The sequence below is a fragment of the Haliaeetus albicilla genome, chromosome 8 (assembly GCF_947461875.1).
Source record: "Haliaeetus albicilla chromosome 8, bHalAlb1.1, whole genome shotgun sequence".
NCBI classification, from domain to species: Eukaryota; Metazoa; Chordata; class Aves; order Accipitriformes; family Accipitridae; genus Haliaeetus; species Haliaeetus albicilla.
Window position 1 is genome coordinate 21,228,315 of NC_091490.1, and position 22,724 is coordinate 21,251,038.

General features: G+C 45.0%; 1 long non-coding RNA gene across 1 annotated transcript in view; it reads right to left on the bottom strand.

Annotated features, from left to right (window-relative positions):
- Window positions 1-1,034: 1,034 nt before the first annotated feature.
- Window positions 1,035-22,724, bottom strand: part of LOC138686422 (uncharacterized) — a 34,169-nt gene continuing 12,479 nt past the window's right edge. Inside the window, exon 4 of the long non-coding RNA XR_011325795.1 lies at window positions 1,035-3,733. This is a non-coding gene — a long non-coding RNA (uncharacterized lncRNA). The remainder of the gene's footprint in view (window positions 3,734-22,724) is intronic.

A 22,724-nucleotide genomic window follows, 5' to 3' on the forward strand; every position in this document is an offset into this window, starting at 1 on the left:
GTGACAGGGTAGCTGCACGCAAGGTATGGGGTACTGCTGTTCTGTTGGCTGACACGGCAGCACAGAGAGGTGTGCTGGTGCTCAGTTGTCACCTTCCGAAGCTGCCTTCAACATGGTGAATCAAAATGGTTTCTCAGCGACAGATCCTGGGCTGGCTTTTCAGGCTGGGTGCTGATGAGCAGCCGTTTCCATCTCTAGGCCTGGTGATTAGTTTTATTCAGCTGAGAGACAAGTAGTCGGACATTTGTCACTGTTTCTGTGAAAAATGTGGACATGTTTTCTTGGGCTATCAAATGGGACATATGGGAGCTGGATTCCATCTTTCATTAGATCTTGGAAATTGTGTCCTCCTGAGGCAATTAATTAGCATGATGTTCTTGGCTGCTAATGTTTGCTTTCAGATTTCAGTGGCAACAGACTTGGCAACATAAATTTTGTGAGGATGGTCTAATGGTTTTAGGGTGTTAGCCAAGGCCTCCACACAGCTTGCTTCAACCCCTCAGCTTTTACAGAGTTCCCTTACGTGTGCAGACAGGTCTCGTGGTTTCTGTCCCTGTCTTAGCTCTCTCTTTGAAAAATAAATATAATACTACTTTCATGCTTCACAGGACAGATGCATTACAGATTGCACCACAACAGAGTCCAGGCAGTACTACTGCAGTCCTCTGCCTCCCTATCTCTGCGATAGAGGATCTATTCTGCAAAGCTTTTCTTTGATCCTTCCAGTTTAAGGCAAAATCATTTACATTAGAAATTTGTCAGCTGAACACATATCTATTTGTTTACTTTCAGTTTGCCCACTGTAGATATCTGCAGGTTGTACACACCTTTATCTGTAGAAAGGACATCTGTGGAAAAAGGCATATTGCCCTATTTAAATAAGCCATTTCATCTAGGCTCATATACAAGGTATACGCCCCTTAGCTGGTGTCTTCCATGTGTGATCATTTCCAAACTATATCCTTCCTAAACCAGTGTGATGTACAGCAAAACCACACACTTTTAACCTCTGAATACAATCCAGAGATATAATCTAGACTGTTTGCTTTGCTTTTATTACCTCAATTATATTTATAATGTTATATAATAATAACAATTCATGGTTGAAAAACAGTGTTACTTACAACTACAAAAAATGTCATGCCTCGCTCGAAGGGAGATGCAAGCAAAATATAAAAATATCTATCCGGTACAGTTATACAGTGAATAACACGTCTGCCATGGAGAAGAGCATACGCTTTTGTTTGGTATCCACTAAACACTAACATAGGGCTGAATTTTCAAGGGGAGGGGAGAGGAGGAACCTATTTCAGTACACCGAAATGCTAGTGCCATTTTATAGATGCATTGGTTAGTACTATTGCAAATAAGAAGTTGTGCATGTAGGAGCTCGCTTAAGTGGCCATTACTGTATGTGATTTGAACTCACAAAAGACATATTACAAAGCTGTTTGAAAGATCTGCTCTTACCCTCCATTTAAAACAAAATCAGTCCACGTTGTTAATTTAGGTAACTTTTTCAGTCACTAATATACAATCATGGACTTTTTAAACATGTATGAAAGGAATTAGGCCGAAGAAGAAAATGAAAATACTACTAAAGAGTAGCTGCAACATTTGATGCTCCTTCCAGATAGCTTGTTCTCATTTAAATAGAATGAGAAAATGCAAAACATTAAATGTAGGATTGTCTATTTTCACTTGATGTAGCTAGGACTTAAACATTCTGGGATTGAACTTTGTTTTCATACCTGCCAGACCTCTATTAATTAAAAACAACAAAAATACAAGCAGAAAAGCTGAGCAATTGAAGGTGAATTCATCCCATATAACGAAGGTATTCGTGCCATGCTTTTTTATACTTTGTGCTACTACCCTTATTAGCCCACGATATCTTAATGCAGTGCTTCTTCAGACTCCCTTATTCCTCCCATCAGTTCAGGCACAGTGATCCATTTCCACATACCCAGCATTCAACCTCCAGCTCTCTGACTTTCAAACCGTGTCTTTCACAGACCACCAGGAAGGATTTTGCAGAACACTAGCTGAAAGACACTTATTGTGCAACTAATAAGGAAGGTTTAAATACCATTAAAATTCTGACTTGTACTTTAAAATGCCATGAAATTCTGAATTAAGGCTCTGCCTTGCATCCCTGGTTGCACAATTGCACCTAAGTACTGCCAGCGGTATAGTAAGATCACAGGCTGCCTGCAGCAGCTGAAATGCGCCGGCACTTTGGACCGCTACAGCTTTTTGCTCAGGCTCCTGATGGCTTTCTTGGAAGCCTGGTCACCATTAAGGCTAGACAGGAAGGCACTGAGTAAGAAGTTTAAGCTCTGAATTACTCTGATGGTTTTACTTCAGCCTCTCATGTATTGCTGTTCTAGAAGTCATAGCAGATCCATGCTCAACTATTTAGTTTGGGCCTCAAAATTACACTTGCCCTTAAATTTTTGTCAGATGATGAAGGAAAAAGTAAAATGATGAAATGTTCACTTTTTAAGAAACCTATTTTAAAAATTGGGGAGAAAACATACATAATATTTCAGACTATTCTTTTGAATCACTGATATGGAACAATTTGGTGAGTAGGTATCATGTTTATATGGTGGGACCATGGATTTTCAGTTGACACATGGCTGGTGTGATGGAGTCTTAAGATCTGCTGTATGGATGGGAGTATACGTTTGAAAATTAAGATCCAAAGAAGCTGCATAAGAAAAATCCTTATGATTAAAAATTGAAGAGCATTGATCTACATTATTGACCAACAATTGTAAACCTTTCATTTTACAGGAGAGCTGCTTCCTAACTTGTACACAGAAATCTTCAAAACCATTGGCTCTTTTCTTTACATGTTTTAAAAGCGTAATTAACTAGATATGGCATAAATACTGTTTAGATGTTGACCATGGGGCTAGACTAAGCAACACCAGCATAAGAAGAAAAGGCCAGATATTACAGTGGAATTGCTTACAGAGCCAACCGTCAGCCTGGAGGGAGCTGCTCTAATGACAAATGTCCATGCATGATGTAAACCTCTTTTTTGGTGTTGGTGGTGTTGGTGGTTTAGTAACTTCCATTGCAAGTGGGTATTACATTTTTAATTGATTCCTAGCAGCACAGTCTGCATCCTTCACTGATACGTGTCCATTTCACAAGGTTATTGGCTTTTGACATATCTTGTTAGATGTTACCACGAGACAGATTTTTTTTTGCACAGATTGATGTCTATTGATATTACATTAGTTCATCAAGGTTACAAATCACACTGCATTGCACTACATTTCACATTTGCTGTATCATGACAAGAGGTTTATAATATTCACTCTGGGGTACATAAAGTGCCTGCTACCCATCCCTTGGATAAATAATTTAAGAAATTGTTGGGAAATCATACCTAATTAGTAGGATCGGCACTCAACAAGTGCCCTTTGATTTAAATTGTATTTGTATTTTGATAGGTATTGATTTTATGAGTAGGAGAGATGAATAATACATTTTGCATTTCTCCGCTGTTCACAGCAATAATCTGACAGAAACAATGGAGGAACACTCCTGTGATGGAAGATGCCTCTTTGGGGACCTGCATGCCTTTCCCTACAAAACCCATGGGGCAATTAAAGGCACTCCTAAACTGCGTGGAGTGGCCTGCTCCCTTTTTCTTCCATTGATTTGCTGCATCATCCTGGACAAATCACTCAGCCTCTCGAAGTCTCTCCTTTTCCATCTGTAAAATGGAAACAGAACGGTTCCTCATCAGTCCACAAATGGCCATGAGACGCAGGGAGAAAAGGAATAGCTACATCCGAGTGGGTATTATTCAAGTCCTGCCTGCCATTATCACATGGAGCATGGGGCAAAAAGGGAGCCAGCAAGTGTGTCTTTCTGTGGGCACAGGAGCCTTTTGACACATACTAGGACCCACAGTGAAATCATATGCCTCTTAGAGCAGCAAGGTGGAGGTAGGCATCATGCAGCACACTAACCCAGCCAGCCTTCTGTCCCTGCTGCCAGCATCAATGTTCTGGTTATTTTGGCTACTTACTTCCCTGGGTGAATTGATAAAACAAGATTCATTTGTTTTTCTTGATTGCTAATCCTTTAGAGTGAGGAGAGTGAACAAAGTGTAGGTTGTACCATGTACATAATCCAGATAACACATGCAGGCCAGTATCTTCCCACGGCAATAGCCACTCAGCATGCAGGTACACAAGCCTGCTCGCATGAGTGGCCAGGGTGAGGAACAGAAGCAGGCAAAAACATCATCTCTGAGATTGAAAAAAATCATAATATATATAGGTATTTACAAACACTGGTTTCCAGCACCCCAGCAGCTATAAAAAATGCAGACTCTATGAGATAACCATAATTACAGAAAAGCTTTATTTTTTTTTTTTTTTCACCCAGTATGCCAGCTCTGATTAGAAAGGAAAACCGTAGGCTCAACTGTGTGACACAATAAACCGTGGCATCAAAGCAAGCCTCAAAGTGGCTCCTCGGCTGCTGGCAAACAGTACAGTCATAAGAAAAGAGACAATGAAAATACAATAAGTAGAAATAGCAGGTTTTGCCCCATAATATAAACACCATAGCCATTCTTTTAATACAAAGAGAAGCAGGATCAACAGTGACAGCTTTAAATTTGCCAAGTATCACGGGAGGACTGTAAAATACATCCTCCCCAAACCAAGCTGAAGGAGCAGAATGAGCCAAGATGTTCTCCTCAGAACAAAGACATCCCTTTTCATAGGTCTCAGACAGTTAGCAGGCTTAACTTTTTTGTTATTTTTATCATCATCTCTGTCTCATTCCAGCTTCAGCAAGATGTGCTGAAATACCTATTAGTGCCTCTTTACGTAGGTGCAGTCCACTGCACCAAAATCACTTTATGGTCTTCAAAAACCAGAAATTATATTTAAGACGTTTTATTTGAATATGCACCTTAAAAAAAAAATACCCTAGTAGACAAGTGGCAGCCAGGACCATGCAAATCTGAAATGGAAGGATTGCTGTCACATGGAGGAGCAGACAATTCAATGTGTTTGAGTCCTCAGCCTCTCACAGGGGAAGATTCAGGCAACGTGTGGTGGATTTCTTTGTGATGCTTTCCCCCCCTTTTTTTTTTGTTGTTAATATTTTACATTCTTTTAGAAGTATTTCCTGTACATTAAGGCCTATATTCATATAATCATGAGTGACATGCAACTTCTCTGTCTCGCCTTTCTAGTTCCAGGCAGATTTAGAGAAATTGAGGCCTGGCAACACACAGCTGAGGTGCACAGCAGCACACAGCTGAAAGTGTTAAGAATGGGGCTGCTTGAACATCTTTTTTTTTTTTTTTTTTCTCATTAAAGTTTCATTTGAAGAATTTTTGTGGGAGCCTTAGCCAGTACAACAGCACTCATCACTTTTAGGTTCCCAAGCAGCAGTGCAATAGCAGCACAGGGGAGAACACATACCAGATAGACACAGTCTTTCTTCTTATGCCTGCTGTACCCTCCCAGATGCAATAATTCACCCTCTTCAGTATCTTTTCATAAGAGACAAGCAATATTAATTATGCTGAAGTATTTTTTAAGAGCATGAATACTAGAGAAGTTCTTACTTATTTCACAAGATATTCTGCTTTCCAAGTAAAATGCAAAGTGATTGTATTAAGTTTCATTTTAAGGCAATGCCAGACACCTCCTGGGTAACCCATCTAGCAAGTCCAATTCCCAGTGAAGCCAACAAGAGAACCATGTATGCTTTTATGAATGCTGAAATGGTCCATGAATCTCAAATAGTATTGCACCCTCTGTTTTATAAATCTTTTATGTGTTTTCCTTCAATAAATACATATATTTTGCTTTTTGAATCTCAGGGCCCCTTTTGAGCTGCGTGGCTCTTAGAATCTCAATAGAAAAGTAGCAACATGAAACAAAAAATAAACACTTTTAATGGGGAAAGTCTATATTTCACCAAGGAAAGTGTGGTTTAAAATAAAACACAGGCTCCTGCAACATCTAAATCCTGCATATTTTCTGCAGAGCATGGCACAGCTATTGACATGCTGTTGGTTTTATATGTCCCAGGATGCATGAATTATTACTGTCATTTGACAATTTATATTCCTAGTTCCATAGCCTATAGCAACACTTACCATCAGCTGTGGTAGACTATACCAGACCTCTGGCGATGCCTCTTATTGATCAAGCAGTGCTCAATGTTTGCCTGCTCAGTAATGCAAAGACATCCTAATTCTCTAAAACAGAAAACCCACAAGTTACTGCGTTTGGGATTTCTAGTCCTTTTAAGAGACTCAAGACATGAAACACAGATTACAGATACCTTCTCCCCCATCAGGAGGTAAACTGATAGTTGTCTTATGACCTTCAGATACTACAAAAGAAAGTGCATCGCACAGTAATACTGAAGAGAAAAGGTGGCCGGATCCTAACAAACAGTGTTAGTATGCAAACTGGTTGTGAAAGGGACCTCAGGAACAAAAGAAGTGTTCTGCTGAGAGTTAATGTACTTGCAGTGACATGTTTATTAACTTCTTAAAAAAGGACCTAGCCAAAGTGAGTAATACAGAGATCCCAGTAGCAGAAAAACTACGTCAAAGGTGTTTGTGCTTATGGATTTGAAGGAAAATAAACTAGCTCAATGCTTGGATGAAATTCCCTGAATACAGCAAGAGCATGAGTTTATGTAAATAATAAATAGATATTGCAAATCACGGGGCAGCAGAGAATACCATGATTGTCTGTGAAAAGACCCAGTGCAGCAAAGACAAGTTTGTGGGCTCAGCACATGCACACACGCACTGCAACACCTGCTTGAGTCAAAGGAAAGGTGACCTACCCTTGGCACAGGAAAAATCCTGTCGGGCACCACAGCTCATCGCAGCAGCACACGAGCCTCAGCCCCTGCTTTGAAGAGCTGTTTTACACCTGCTCCCTTCCCCAATCCACACTCCTCCCCTCCCTTTGGTGCTGCCTCCTCTGATTTCCCTCTCCCCCTTCCAGGGAGCAGCTATGGCCCCAGCAGGCCTCAAAGTGGCCACAGCTTTGCTCCCTGGCACAGCCCTTCAGGTGGAGCAGGTCAGCAGGCAACAGGAAACACAAAGCACAGCAGGGGAGAGCCTCGCAGGGGATGGAGTGCTAACGCACAAGCTTTGACCCCTTCCTATAAAACCAGCTTTATTTCACTTTTTTTTTTAAATCTCCAGGTGACAGCTGCAAATAATGCCATTGCCAATGAGGCTCATTAGCAGCATTTTTTTCTTTATTTGTTACACCTTTATTTTGCAGTTATTTTCTTAAAATATATTCACTTCTTTGCACCAGTGCAGCTGAACTGTATTGACCTGATGCAAAGACAAGGGGGCCAAACTCTCAGCTGGAGCTGCAGAGCTCCTGAGGAGGGGGGGGTCAGGGCTGGGGACCCCTCACTGCCCTGCAGCACTGCACATATTGGCACAATCTGGGGGATGAGGGCAGCCAGTGCCCTGAGCGGAGGAGCACAGGGGCCATGCTGGTGCCCATCACTGTGTGCTGGGGACCCCTCCTGAAGGGGTGAAAGCCACCCCTATACCTGGGGGTGGCGATGGCTGCACCACCAGGGTTTGTTTGTGTGTGCACACCGGTGCAGCCACGTCCACCTGCATGGGTCAGTGTGACAGCTATGGGATGCTGCCTATGGGGGGGTCCTTGATGCATCACCCAGGTGGGAAAGTGCTAGGGGTGATGGCTGAGCCCTGCCAGGGATGAGCTCCAGGTCTGCACACCCTCAGTACAGTCCTCCCACAGTGGCAAGTGTGCTGTGCAGGGGCAGCCAGGAGCCAGCTCTGCCTCTCACCCACTGGTCCCAGGTGTTTGCCTCAAAGTCGTGATATCAGCTGAGGGAAGTGACCCGCTTAGCTTGGCCAGCCTTAACCACCAGAGAATTTGCACAAGGCCAGCTCAGCTTCTCCCCTTAGCCTTGTGGCTGCCCTTCTTCAGGGTGTAGCCCCTGGGGGAGCATCCTGGTCTTCTGCCCTGGACCTCCAGCCAGGCCATGCTTCACACCTGGGGCACCAGCGCTCACATATTCTCAGGGCTGGTTGCTCAGGGACTGAAATATTCCAGTAACACCCCATCAGCATTCGCTTGGCCAGGGATCAGCTTTAATGTGCTTGTGTGGTGAGCATGCCGCCTGGTGCCCGGCAGCACCCTGTCCCAGTGGGTTGCTGCTCCCCATGTGGGGCGAGGTCCTTCCCCTGCTGGGGACCTGCTGGACCCAGCTCTCAGGGCAATGCAGATCTTGGATCTGACCCCTGCAGTCCATGCCTCTGCCAATTGTGGTTTTGCTCCTCACTCGCACTGCAGAGCCAGCAGCTGCAGCACCCTCCTGGTGTTCTCTGCTAGTCGTTGGTAAGGGGCTCTTTCCCCAGCTATCGCTTTTCATCCTACAACTCTGAGTGCAAGAGTGAGCCTGAAGCATGGCAAAGAGTTTTTCTGCTTGCATTGCACCTTTCTCCTCAGTCTCTGCCATTGTCTGATCCTCCTGCTTCCCTTGCCTGCCCCGCCAGTGTTACTCCACCCGAGGGGCCTCCAGCGTCTTTGTTTCCTGGCTGCATCTCTTGGGAAGCATCATCGGGTCATGAACCATTTCCTCCAAATACTGACTGCATCTGCTGCCTTAGCACAATGATAGAGTTGCTTATATGGTCCCAACTTGCTGCAACGAAAAGCCGTGCTCTTTCAATTTATCCAATGAGGTTTTATTATCATTTGAAATGCAGTGGCACAGCTCTGCGCCCGTAACATCTTCAGAGTCACTTAACGGCACAGCTACAGAACATGACTCCAGTTGAGCTCAGCTGAACACAGAAGGTGACTTCTGTCGCTGGAGCACTTTATCATTGGGGTAACACAGGCTGGTAAGGCAGGCAGCATTTGACTAGCAAAGCCTCTTTCTTTGACATCCTATGGGGAGAGCATGGCTGCACACAAGTTAAACCCTTGCCAGCAAACAAAAATGTTTCGCTTTGCCAAAATATTATAATGGTGATTTTGTTCCTGCCTTTTGAAGGGATGGGATTTAATCGAGAGAACCATTCAGCTCCTCAGCCCTCAGCCAGCTTGAAGAGAGCTGGCTAATGACAAAGACCACTGGCATTCACACAGTCCCAACGGCCTCCTTGAATGGATAATGCCTCTTTGGTTGACTTCTCTCAGGGAGGAACCAGTTTCCTGCTTAACCCCTGGAAATGGTGGAAGGTGCAAACTCCAGGCTAAAGGCAGCTCTTCTCTGCTTCACGAGGCTCAGCCCACTGACCTCACATTCCTGCAGTCGCATCTGGCAGAGCTGCTGCTCTGGAACATGTAAACAAGCCCCCAAATTCAGGCACCCGGTCACAACAAGGACAGGGAGGGAATTTCTGCTGCAGTTCATCATCACTAGGGTCAGCCAGAGCTGCATGCTGAGCGGGACAGTCGGAGAGGCTGCTACAGGCACTGGCAGGACTTGGCATACTCAGAAATGGCACAGATTGCATGGCCAAAACCAACCTTTGGTTCTTCGTAACACAGTGCAATATGTATATAGTTTTAGAAATATGTATACACACACACACATTTACATACACGCTCAGCTACACATCATACATATGTATGGGTGTATGTATAGGCACACAATGGTAGTCCTAAATTTTCAGTAAAGAAAGAATGCATCGTGTGTGTCTGTGCAAAAAGATCACAACGCTTACAGATAGTTTATCAACTGAAATGGGAATTTTACAGCCCTCCAAATCCTTACTCTTGAATCATTCAGTGGTTTATGCAATTTTACGAAGAGTCTAATTTTGACTTATTGACATCAGTTCAGTTACTGAGTGAGAAGGGCTAACTCCCACCATGGTTTCCTCTGAACCCTCATATAAAGAAACAAAACATATTCCATTTCCACAAACACTGGATGTAGTGCTTTTAATAAAATAAAATGCCTTTAAATAAAATACTTTATACACTTTGATTTATTTGTAGTTCTGCTTCTAACTATTAAAAACATCTACTGTCTTCCCATGATCAATAATCGATTTTTGTAAGGGGCTATTACTTTCATTATGAACATCTAAAAGCAATCCAATCTACTAAAACCCTACATACAGACACATCATAAAAGCCAAACTACTTTATACCCAGCAGACAAATAAAGACATGGATGGGTCTGAGATGTTGCAGGCATAAGTAATTTGGACAGACTAAAAAAAAAAAGTCTCTGGAAAGTGGAGACCATAATCAAGCCCCTTAGCAGATCATTCAGTAAAACACAGCCTGAACAACCCTGCAGTGGATCCCAGTTGTGAGGTGGGAAGTTGGAAGGGTGGGAGAGGCAGCATACCCAGTATGCCCAGGGGTCATTCTCCTGGCACTATAAACAGGTCACAAGGTTGAGGATGGTTTCCTAGGTGCACCGCAAGTATTCACATCTCCTGTTTGCAACATGGTGTGCTTCAGCTGACAGAAGAAAACAGGGGAGACCCATTCCTCCTTCATCTGCAGCCAGCTGGGCTTTGTTCCTTTCTGTTTCCTCCTCTTTCTGCCCAACTCCTTCATCCCTTATCGAAGCTCTCGAAGCTTCCTATTATTCCGGTCTTTAAATCAATTTGTGTTAAACTATTACTGTTGTAGATGCTGTTTCTGTGTTCCTGCTGCTCAGTAGGAAGCAGACTTAGTGGTGCCACCCTAAGTAATGAAGGTTTATTTAAGAACAGCTCAAACCCATTAAAAACTAGTGGCTTGATCCTACAGACCTATACTCAAGCCTACAACCCCCACCCCAGATCAATCACTGTGGTGTCTAACAAAGTGCTGCTGGCAGACCTACTGACACTGTTTCAGACACATCTTTACATATATTAGTTGCATTAAATTATTATTACTGCACCAAGCTGTCTTCGAGCCATGTTAAAATTGCAGGAGCTGCTTGGGACTTGGGCCTGCACTCTTGACATTTGTGAAACTCTCTGTCATCCACACAGTATCACGCCAAGGCAGGCACTGCAGTCAAGCTCACACAGCAGCTCATAAGCATGACTGTATTTTTAACATCCCAGAAATGGTTACTGCGTCATCTCCCTTTATGGCTTTCCCAGAATATTCTTTATATTCTCTGGTTTGTACAAAATGAATGCATCTAGGATGTTAACTCTCCCTGCACAGACTCGATGGGCAATTCCTGCCCAGAGAGGAATGCCTGGCCTCCTTCTTAAAGATAACATACTGATTTTAAAATTGCTTTGGTGACTTGGAAAGCGATGCACAAATTGGGATCAGTGCATTTATCAGAGCACTGCTCTTTGCGCGAGGGCAGCTGATGTTTCTGATTACCAGAGGACAGTGTACTGGTCTCTCCAAAACACAAGGTGAGGATTTACAGAAGAGATGTTCTTAACTCTTGTCTAGCCCAGATCCAGAATTCATTCTCAACGGGTTGGAAATGCTGAGTCAAACTCCTTCAAATCTCATCTTAAACCTGGCTTTTTACAAAGGCTTCTTCTCATTGACAGGTCTGTTTTCACTGTCAGTAGTAGGGCAAAACTCCTCAGGTTGCTCTTTCACAAGGACACTACTAGTTTACTCCATAGTGAAGTTCATTAGGCCTTGCCTTTTTATAAGGTAGCAGCAAGTAATTGCATGGGAACGTGCGTTTTCATCATCCCCATCTGTAATTGTAAGAGGGCACAATGAGAGCAGAGATAGTCTATAAACACCTTAAAAAAAAAACCCAAAAAACAGCTTTGGGCTTTGATAAGAGTACATTGATTTGAGTCACCTGGTTATCGCTGAATCTTTGTATGAAAGCACTGAATATATATATTTTATTTTAAACACTTAGCTCCTCTAAATCACAATAACTGATTTTTTTTTTTTTTTTTTTTTTGACAGTAACAAGACACATCAGATAGCTCTCCTTTTAGAAAAAAAGAGGACCCACAGCCCGATACATGGCCAGGTAGGACATTACTTCATCTTTCGTCACAGTTTTGTAAACAATAACTCTGCTGAGATTTAACTGGGAGCTGGTGCTTACTCATGTTCCTCGTAGACCTCAGGTCAGCTGAATGTGGATGAACATCAGACAGTGCCCACGCCTAGCAGTGGCTCACCAGGCCAGCCCACAGGGCAGCCATCGGGCACCACGGAGCCGTGCAAGCCCTCATGCTCTGGCCAAAGTAAGAGGGAGAAAAACTATTGGAGACTGCACTGGGTGGGGAGTGGGTGCGTTCAGAAAAACCCCCACAAACCTCCAAATCACATTGAGCTCCTGCCTAAGGAGTATGCTGGAAGATTAAGACTGATAATTAATTATTGAGCTTACTCATGTTTATCCAGTCTTCCCTTTTGTTTTCATTTTTCTACTCCTTTTTCCTCTTTCTTCCTTTTCATTCCCTTGTCTCTCTTTGATTCTCTTTCTTTTCTGCTTTTTCCTATTTATTCCTTTCCTTTGCTATTTCCAGTCATTCCCTTCTGTGGATTTTCTTTTCTACCTTTCCCCTTTGTTCAGGTGCCCTGTCCCTCTCCTCTGCTCCCTCCAGGAGTGAAGCGGGCGCTGCTGTGATTTAGCACTGATACCTCACCTAGCCTAGGATAAGCAACAAAAAGGAAAGAATATAACAAGTATTTTGTTTAAAAAATATCACAGGTCCTTTAGGGCCTTGATTCAATCCCTCCAAAAAAGTAAATCAATGGCAATTTTTAATATGCATCAGATCACAACTCAAAGGTACCACTCCTTGAATACAATAATGAGTCAGCCAGTTCTAGAAGTTGTGGGATATGGGAAACACATTCTGCCATTTATTCATGAACAATTCTGCAAAATTAGTCACAACCACTATTTAGTAAGCTCTATCACGTGGACTTTGCCTTTATTCAATAACCTTCTCTTTACATACCTATTCAAACACTGAAAATAAAGACATCTATTTACTTAAGCACATATTTCTGAACATTTTTAAGATGCAGTAAACTCTTGAGTTTCTGCCTTAAGTTGCACCAAGGACAAGGCAGTAGGAGCTAACAAGAGGTCTCACAAAAACATTAGCTGTACTCTAACCATTCGTGCTACTATAGCATTTTTAATACCAGGTAGTATTTTACACCTCAGATTTAATGCACACAGAATAGTTGTGAGTACAATGATGTTTGGATACCAGCATTTAGAAGCATGAAATTACAAGTGTACTGACGGGTTTTCATGTGCTTCCTTCTAGCACAGAAGCTGCTGCTCTTTGTCCCCTACATCCTTTGTGTCAGAAGCAGCCCAATGCTAATAAATCTCAAATATATTTTGAGATTCATAGCAAGGCCTGCAACACCCAAGTGGAATTTATAAACATGTTTTATAATTGTTTCTGCACAGGCTAGAGCACAGAAGCACAAGGAAAGGTCTCTTTGCCCTGTTAGTGGGCATCGGAAATGGAAGCAGCTTCGTTCCTCTGCCTGGGATGTGATCCCTGATATCCATAGTTCTGGCTGGATTTGCAGGGAACTGGGTTCCCTGCTCTCGCTGGAGCGGGCCTGGGCAGCACCACATGCCACTCACGGCCAGCGGAGGTGGGGCAGCCCTGCAATTCTGCCTTCTAGCTCACTCGGTGAGCCAAGGATCTTTTTAGGACACTTACTGCAAGTATTTATGACTATTTCTCTGAGGTAGCAGCATAGCTTTAAAATCTGGCAATGCCTGGACTTCACAGGACTCAAATTTGCTACACAATTAAGATTTGGGGTTAGATTTCTTTTTAGGCATTTACATAACCTCAGAAAGTGTTTTGCTCAGAGGTGTCAGAGAGGTTCCAGCATCATTACTAAAACATTAGGGAGTTTCACACCCAATGTACAGCAATCTGTTTAGATCTAAAAACTAGACCATGCTGTAGTAAACAGGTTTTTCTCCTGATCTCATTTCATGTAACTGGGCAGGAATGCTGAGATGTTGGAGGCTTGAATCCTGCCTGGAAGCACAGTGCTGGGCAGGGAAGGTGCTGCACATGGGAATCAAGACTCCTCAGCTCATCAGACCAATTCCCTCTACCTTTCTCCACCCACTTGGCAGTCTGGTGTCCCCAACTCTTCACAGAGGGAGCAAGTTAACCCAGAGAAGGGACTGAACTGCAAGGATTTATTTCAGGCGGCAAACAAACAGCTTTTGTCTTGTGAATATCAGGCTTAAATCACTTTATGGATATATCCTCTGGAAATAATACTCAGATTTCCAGAGCTTTAGAGTAGCTATCTGGAAATCCATCAGTAGAAACGTGGAGAGTTGCGAGAGAAAGAGGCATCCTTATGTGCAGTTTCTTTACTGCAAGACCCTCCTTTTTTATGCTTTCCAGTGACTTCCCGCTCTCGTATTCTAAAGGTAATATTAAATTTCTGGGAAAAATTACAATGAATTTTTCAATTAGGATCATAAACATTTACCATTGAAAATAACTCACCGGCTTCCTCAGTTTCCTTCCAGTAAAACCCTCTAACACCGCACTGTGCTTTATGCATATGCAAGAGAAAAACCGAGGTCAAAAGCACAGGGGCCCTGCTGATGCTATTGAGCCACATCCTTTCAGCGGGGCCGGGAGGAGCCCTGGGGAGCTCTGCGCAACCTCCCGGCCAGCCCAGCTGCTGCTGCTGCATCGCCTTGTGGGTGGCATCCCTGCCCACCCAGGCAGGGCTGGGCAGAAATCTCCCAGCCCAGCAAGGGGCAGGAGGGTCCCTGAGCACCGCGCCATGCCGGTTGTGCCCCCGCACAGAGAGCCACGCTAAGGCGAAGCGGCACCAGCCCTTAGCACCGCACCCCAAGGTGGGGAGTGGCAGGATGGGAGAAACCCAGGTGGCCATGGCTTCAGCACAACTCAAGCCTTTGAGCATGTGGTCATACGTTATTTTTCTGGGGGATTAGGTTGTATCAGTTCGTCGCAATAATCCACCACCCCGACCGCCGAAGCTCCCTGAGCTCCCAGATGCCCTGGCCCTGGGGTTATCATGAAAAAAAGCCACATAGGCCCTCTGTAAGCTGTTTCAGTTCGCCACGTACACCTCGTGTTCAGCAGCTCCTTGTATCTGGCAGCATTCGGCAGCATCCACAGAGCTGTTGTCCTGCCAAGACATTTTCCTTCCATGGGAGAGCCATTTCCCCCCCTTTTTCCTTCAGCTTATACAAATAAAAGGAAATAATGGAAAGGAAGGGGACTATGAAGTTACAAATCGAACACCAGCAAATTTAGCTAGGAAAACATTCTCACCCAGTACCACTCGGACTTTTGCACTCTGTTGTACAGGCACTATGCTCAACCCTGTGGGGAGTTGGTAATACATTTCATACTGTCAGCTTAATTCAGCAGCTAACTCCATGCAACGCTGAACTACCGCAGTACGTGTATACATGTGCACCTACACACACAGGTACAAACACTTGCTGTAAAACAGAGCTGTTATTCTTAAAACAAACATGTTCAAATTGCATAATATTAATAGAGGGTCTTTTCCCTTGAAAAAAGTCACATATTTTATATCCTTTATCAATCACAATGTCTGAATTTGGAGCACCCAGATAGCATACTCACTGATTCCTCAGCTTCTGCATTTTCATTTCGACAGCATTTTTCAATCTTGACACTGAATAGATGAGCAAGTTATGATCTGATGTTTTAAAAATAAGAGCAGTTGCTCACGTGCCCTACACAGCAGAGCTGCCACCCCCGCAGGGAGAGCCTACAGCCTTCATGCAGGCAAGGCTCCCATGGAGGGGAGTGGGATTGCATGTCACTAACACTGCCACACCAGGCTTGCTCTCCGGGGACAGACTTTGCAGCGTGGACAGCGTTTGGGTTTTTCATTATAAAAGAAGAGGAGAAATGGCTCTATTACCAATCTTCCCAAAAGCTGTCCTTAATAACAGTAAGTCAAATAAATCAGCATAGGATTTGGATTTCTATGTAAGGGTATGTTGAACTATCAAAGAAGGTAAGCTCCAAGGAGAACCAGGCGATCACTCTTCCCATATCTCAGGTTAGACAGAGCTATTCATATTCTAATACTTGTGCTACACGTGTATGCTTTAAAGTCCTTTTTGAAGTGCTGGAATCCAGGCTCTAATTGGGCTGGCTCAACCCTCAGGGCTGTTACAGCTGACACTCACGTAACACCACAAACTTCAGCAGGGTTGCCCTGCATTTAGGCTGCTTTAAGAAACTTTGGTTCCCATTTCTCCTGCTGACCTGGCTTATGCCCCACTTGGCAGCGTTAGCTCAGGGAGCAGACACAGAGCAGCGCAGGCTGTAGCACGCTCCTGTACTTGGTTACCTGAGCACAAAGCAGAGGTGCAAGAGCCAGGAAGAAAGACCTGCCCTGAAGGAGGGTGGTACTGAATTTGTTGCCAGATATAGGAAGTTGAAGAAATTCTTCTTTTACCCTGCAGGAGCTCTGAATCAAAATATCTAGAAGAAGTGCCATTTAGTAAAAATTAGATCAGGTTTTTCATCGTTATTTTCATCTCCTGAACCCTTGCAATAGCTTTAGTGGTTTGGAAAGAGCTTCTCAGAGACAGCATAGGTTTTGTCCTGGGGACCCACCGCCCAGCAAGGGCAGACCCCCTCCTGCCACCCCCGGGCAGTGGGTCCATGCCACCCTGCATCCTGGTTTCCCCTGCCTCTGTGTCCAGAGGACCCACCGCAGAACGTTTCACTGATTTACATGGGCATTGACGTCTGCCTGAGTCCAGACATCTAAGAAGCACCAGGAATAGCAAACATTGCAGTGTTTAAATTTGTTAAATAAAACAATGCATGGCAGCAATGCTCAAACTGAAAAGTAAAACTCCCGGTTGGAGCAGGCCGGTAGCGCAGCGGCTCTGTGCACATCGCAACCTCCACTATGCCACACTCTCTTCAGCCACATCCAGGATTTACGTGTCCCCTCCCTTGAGTAGGACCCAGTGGAGAGGGGACTCGGCAGCTGCCCATGCCTCTCTTGCTGTGTGCTGCCTGCGGGGGCCAGCTCAGACCTGCCCATGGCAGGAGGGATGCTGCAGCCTGGCCACCCCCCTGCCACCAGGGCAAGCCACGGCATGCCCTGTCTTCGCCGACTGCATTACTTCCAGCAATGGCTGAGAGTCTCTTTCCCCACCAGGAGAGAAAGAATTTTGACCCCCCCCTGTTCTTTAGCTGTCTTTCCCTACAGGTGAGTGACCCACAGTGCTTCACCACAATTAACTGTGACCCTCAGCTTTTGGTAGCAATTTGTTTTCAATTACCTCATTCGGAGAAATCTGAACGATTACCACCATTTTTTTCCCCACCTCTTTCTGATGCCAAGTGTGTATTGAAGTGTTCACAATGCATCAACAGTTGACCCTGCAAAAACTCAAAGAAAGCATCCGTTGCCCCCAGTGAATACTGGGAGAGCCCACGCCCTGGGTTGCTTTGCCTGGCAAGGATCTGCAGGCACCGCTGGGGATTTCTCCCCGATGAGGAGTGCAAGTCTGAGAGCTGCAGGGCCACGCCAGTGCCAACTCTGCTGAGTCCGGGGGAAGCTCACACCTGCTAACAAAATCACTCCTGTCCTGCCCCGGGGCTGCAGTGCCAGAAGCAGGGTGGCAGCAGCTCCTGTCCCACCTGAGCCCTATGAGATGCCAGCTGCTTCTGATGCAGAGGGTGCCCACAGGGGCTCGGGGACATGCCACCCTCCCTCCCCAGAGCCTCTACCCCACTCTAAGGCTGACACAGAGCAGGGACCAGGCTTAAACTGAATCTAACAGCAGCTCTTCCAGGGTAGGGAAATGAAGAAAGGAAGCCGCAACACACTGTGGATCCTAATTGCATTTGCTCTGCAGGCTCTGAAACGTCAGTCAAACAAATACGCCATTGCCTTTACTGCTATGCAGTTGCCATTTACTATTTTACCGGGAAATCGTCCAGGAAAGGGATACTACCTAGAAGGGAGCATTATGCCAGCACTGGAAACCAGTAATATTTCTGAACAACCCCATGGGCCCACTGTCTATTCCTACACTGCGGAAAGACAAGAAGAGCCAGAGCAAGCTAACTGGTGTTTGTGGTAGCAATTGCAGCAGCAGTGGGTACAGAGGCAGCCCAGGACCCAGCAGGCACATCTGAACTGGTGCACACCTTGGAGATGTGACAATTTACACTAGGGAAGAGTATGATTCAGTGAGTGGGGGGAAAAAAAACCATCCTAAACTGACCTCTTTTATGAGTCTGAGTTCCATAACACAACTCACCAGAGTTCATGAGGACTGGGGTAAGCAATATGAAGAGGCAGAGCGTGCCCACCCCCCACCTCTACCAATCTACAGAGCCAGTAATTTCCAGGACATGCAGATGCCAAGAGGCAGACAGGGGTTTGCTGAAGGGGCAAAGCCCCTGCCCATGGGAAGAGCCCCACTGAAACCGTCTCTTTTCTCTGGCAATGCCTCTTGCCCTCCAGAGCTCACTTCCTGCTACAGGCAGCTCCCTAATACTTAGTTACCTCTCTGCTAGAGACTCAAAGTAAGCATTTGAGTTATTTAATATACAGAATCATTCTGAATCACCCCATTTTACCACTACAGGTTTTTTCCTCCCAGTCAAAAAAGCATAACAAAGGACGCTCAGCCTATTTCTGTCCACTCTAATTCCCCTCCTGCTCTCCACAAGGAAATACAGATTTACCTGGACAATATCCCATAGACTTCTAAGAAAAACCCAGTCTGCCCATCCTTCCTTCTCTTCAGGTAGGACAGCTAGTCCAAGAAGGCAGTTTCAGACCTACTTATAGATTCAGCCTCTGTGGGCAGGGGGAGCAGGGGCTGTGCCCAGCACAGGTGAGGAGGGAACTGTCCATTGCCGAAAGAGGCAGCTCCCACCCCCTGGGAATCAGCTTAGCCAGGAAAACCTGTGCCCTTCACACCAGCACCTGGCTCTCTGTTTCCAGAAGGTTCAGCAGCCATTTTATTTCTGACATTTTTTGGTTTTCATCACCTCGTCTCTGGTACTGAAAGTGCTGGTGGAGCAATGCTCAGTTCAAGCTCTTATGTCAGGGCCCCCTGTCCCTGGCGCTGGGGTAGCACTAACGAGGCCACACAGTGCCTGGTGAGCAGGGGACAGGGACACCAACCACCGGCAGTGCTGTGGCTGCTGCCTGGCACAGGGTTGGCTGTTCTGCCCAGGGCCAGAGCCTGAGCCTGAGCTGCTGCAGTCTGGGGGACCTGTGTTCACTGCATCACAGGGATTTACACCGTGAGCATTTGGTCCCTACCTTATTCTTTGCATACTTTGTTGGCTCTAGGTATAGTTCCTGCAGACATACAAGCTGGATGAATATTAATTTTTTTTCACATTAAACAAACACCATGTTTTATCGCCCTTTTCTCCCTCTCTTTCTCTCAGATGGGATTTCCTAAATTCACGTGGGTTCCGTATTTTCATAAACCACGTTGGCTGGAGTAAGCTGTCTTTGAATCATCATTTAGAGAAGTGAAGATTTAATTTCATGGTGGAATTAAGGTTGACATTTACTTTTTATTTACACTACACCAAGGGTTAATAAGGTTACTATAACCTTAATCTTTGATAGCTCAACAATAGAATACTCCGGGATTATGCAAAAGCTGGATTTTAATTCTTTTTAATCCCATTATTGTTGATAACCTTAGCAACACTGTGCTCCACCATAGAGGTGGAGCAGGGGAATCTCAGACTCTACAATTCCTTTCCATGGAGCAACACTCATAGTTTGAGCAGAAGAGCCAGAGACAGTTGCTTGGTTGATACCTGCAGTGAGGTTAACAGTTTGCAGTAGGGCTGCAATGCTGCTTTTAAACTCCTTGTCAGAGATCTTTGCCAAGAAAAACATTGGTCCAGTGGCATATGTTGGCGGAGCAATGCAAGGTTGCTCTAATTCCCTTACTTTGTTTTTCCCTCCTCCCATGCGACAACTACTCCAAGAATCAGACTGCCAGTCTGGCAAGTTGAGATCCAGAAACTTACTGCTAATTACCATGTTTACAATTCCCAACCTGTCTGTTGGTGCCAACAATCAAACTGCATCCTTCTGCATGAACCAAAAGACACTTGCTGGCAGTAGCTTCCTAAGGTTCCAGGCTGGCTACATTAATTACTGTTAACTTAATTTTTGTGTATTGAGAAGCAGCTTTAATTAGCAATTCCATGGATTAAAATGATCCTTTTATGAGTTTCAAGGAATAGCAGCTTGACTTACAGACCGCTTACCAACCTATATGTCTTTTATTTGGAAACACAAGCGGTAGTAAATTTATATGTGGTCTGACAAATAAAATAGGCAGAGCTTTAATAAAAATCACACCAGGAAATGAAAGGTTATGCCTTCCCTTTGAAATAAAATAAGCAGCTCTAAAAAGGCAGGTTGGATGTTTTTATCACTTCTCAGTAAACGTTTGACTGGACAGAATAAACCACATTCTCACGGTATATCACTGAATCAAAGTACTTAATGAATTAAAAAAAAAGCCTCAATTTTATTAACTCAGTGAAAGAAAACCCAAACTCAAGTAACTGCAGGGCAGAGCCTGAGCAGAGAGGTTCCCATTTATGCCCTGGAGGTCCTAGCCCAAGACTCCTGAAGGCCATCTGTCTATTCAGGCAAAACCAACTCATTTGGGATCCCCTTTAACAAAGCACATGCTTCAGTCCCGCTGGAATCAGCAGAGTGTACCGTCCCCAAAGAGCGACACATCTCAGCAGCCAGGCTGGGCTGGGAGGGCTTCAGGACCTGCATGGGCACCCTGGGGCCCAGCAGACGCAGAGGCCTGTGCATTACATGGGAACATGCTACTCACCAAAGGCCTGTGCCCCTGGGGCTGTGCCTGCAGAGCCCACCCACCACCCACAATTACCCTCTCTGCTGCGATTCGTTTCTAACCTGAATTTTCCACGGCAATAGCATTCACAGTCTCCATGATGCCGGCCTTAAAAAGTTGGTCAAGAATTCATGAGAACTGCACTACGTGGCCTCTCTGAAGATGTTTTTTTCCGTTCTCCGGCTGGCATGGAAGTGAAGGACAGAGAGCAGAGCTATCCCGAGCTCTGGCCCCGACGTGGCTCAGTGCTCGTGGGGCGGACGGTCTGCCGCCAGCGGCACAAGGCTGCCCTCGGTTAGTGCTGCCAGACACGCTGGCAGAGTGCAGGTGCCGGCATGGCCACTGCCTGCCAGACATCCCTGCCTGTGCTGAGGCTGCAGTCAGTCTCCTCTTTTAGGGGCAGTTTGTTTTGTCACAATCGTCTGCAAATTGCCATTTTTAAGAGGAACCCTGAAGTCAGACTGTAGAGCAGGGCCATGCCCGTATCTGCTTATGATAACGCTGGTCCTACTTGGGTCCCAAAATTCAGCCTGCTTTTAAGTGTGTAAAGATAGATTTAGGGGTCTGATTTTAGTACCCTTTTTCTTAAAACTTGGTCTAAGTGTGCAGTAACAGGCCACAGCGAGGCTGTCTTTTCTCCCCTGTAGCCGATTCTCCACCATTGCAGAGAGTCCCAAGACACCAGCCGATTCCCTTGCTTTCCTGGCACCATTTCTCAGGCTGCCAGCCACTGCCAGGCTCCCGCTCTTACACCACGGCCCTGCTCTGTGGGATTGCAGTGGGCTACTAAGGAAAAGATAACCCAGGGCAAAACTAAAGTGTACAAAAATTAGTGTGGCATGGGGGCAGTTGAGCCAAAGCAGGGAGTAAGCCAAAGAGACAGACACTAAACTCAAGAGGCATTTTGACTTACAAGGGGAAGAAGGGAAACAAAATGAATCAGTGCTCCCAGAGGAGGCAGTCTGGATCTACTCTGGTCCTAAAGCGAGAGAGTGGAAACAAGCCTTTAAAAGTAGTTTATTTATATAAGGCGTAATGAATATGCTGAGCAAACTACCAAAGGAGGCAATAAACCTGCATCTCTGACAATGGTCTAAGAGGAGTTAGATTGGCACTTTAAAGGAAAGAGACATTCAAGGCTGCAAAGGCAAGCGGCAGTATACAGGGATGCGTGGACACAGCTCATGTGGCCCACGCTATTGACGTATTTTCCCTCCCCAGCCCAGTCTGCTCAGCTTGATTACTTATATTTTGTATAACTTGTAGACATAGTCTAAAGAGAGTCAACCAGTTTCCACTCAATTTATAATTTAGCAAGCAGAGGAGCTTGATTCTTCTAATTTACATAAAACACACATAAAACTGAAAACAAAATAGCTTTAGAGTATATGGGCAAAGTACACAAGAGCCACAGAAGAAAGGAAGAGTAAAAAAGGACACAGAGCAAAAGCACTGTCTGCATTGTGCTTTGATAAGGGGTCTTGAGTGCCTTATTTATGCTAAACATCTCACAGACAAGCAAGTTTTCATTGTCACAGGCACGTGTGGCACTGTACCTCAGCCTCGCCACTGGACTATCAGCCACCCAGACCTACCTAACCAACATCGTAATACCAGATGGGGCTTTTTTACTGCGTCTTTTTTTCTAGGTAAAGAAGAAATATTGTTGAAAAACTTCTGCAATGACACGGCAAGAAGGCATCAGTGTGTATCAAGCTAGTACTGCTTGCCTCCCATTCCTTCTTGGACATCTCCTTTTCTCATGAAGAAAGGCACCCTGTGGGTAAGCCCAGGTCAGCATGCCGCTTCCCGGGAGCAGCAATGGGGCTGTGCTCTTGCCCCCCTGCTCTTGT